Here is a 495-nt window from a genome sequence, read left to right on the forward strand (position 1 = left end):
TCATCTTCTCTATCAGTTACTAGTAACATTAGTAATGAGATTCATAATTCTCTGGAATTAAACCAAGATTAAGCTTTAAGCTTAAATCTAACTGCAAAATGATGTTGTTTAAAGTCAGCATTTGCTGTTATTATCTATAAGAGTAAATACATAGAAGTTGATTTTATTTCTTTTTCCTATCTAGGCATACATAGGTATTTGTATGTTATAAACAGCTGTCTCAGCTGGCAGTTACGGATGGTGGGCGTCACCCGTTGGTCAGTATTTCCCTTGTTTAGAATCTGGTTTCCGTGCTGCAGGGTGCAGACTCCTCCTTCAGCCCCACACAGCTGTGCTTCACAGTGAGCACATCCAATACAACAAATGCAGACAAAATGAAAATTTTGAATTTAGACTCAAGTTCAACTAATCATTCTAATAAGTGAGAAGATCTAAACATCAGAGAGAAATCTATTTAAAGCACAAAAAAGCAAGTTCACACAGTCTGCAGGCCAT

Source organism: Nycticebus coucang, chromosome 24 (assembly GCF_027406575.1).
Source record: "Nycticebus coucang isolate mNycCou1 chromosome 24, mNycCou1.pri, whole genome shotgun sequence".
Classification (NCBI taxonomy): domain Eukaryota; kingdom Metazoa; phylum Chordata; class Mammalia; order Primates; family Lorisidae; genus Nycticebus; species Nycticebus coucang.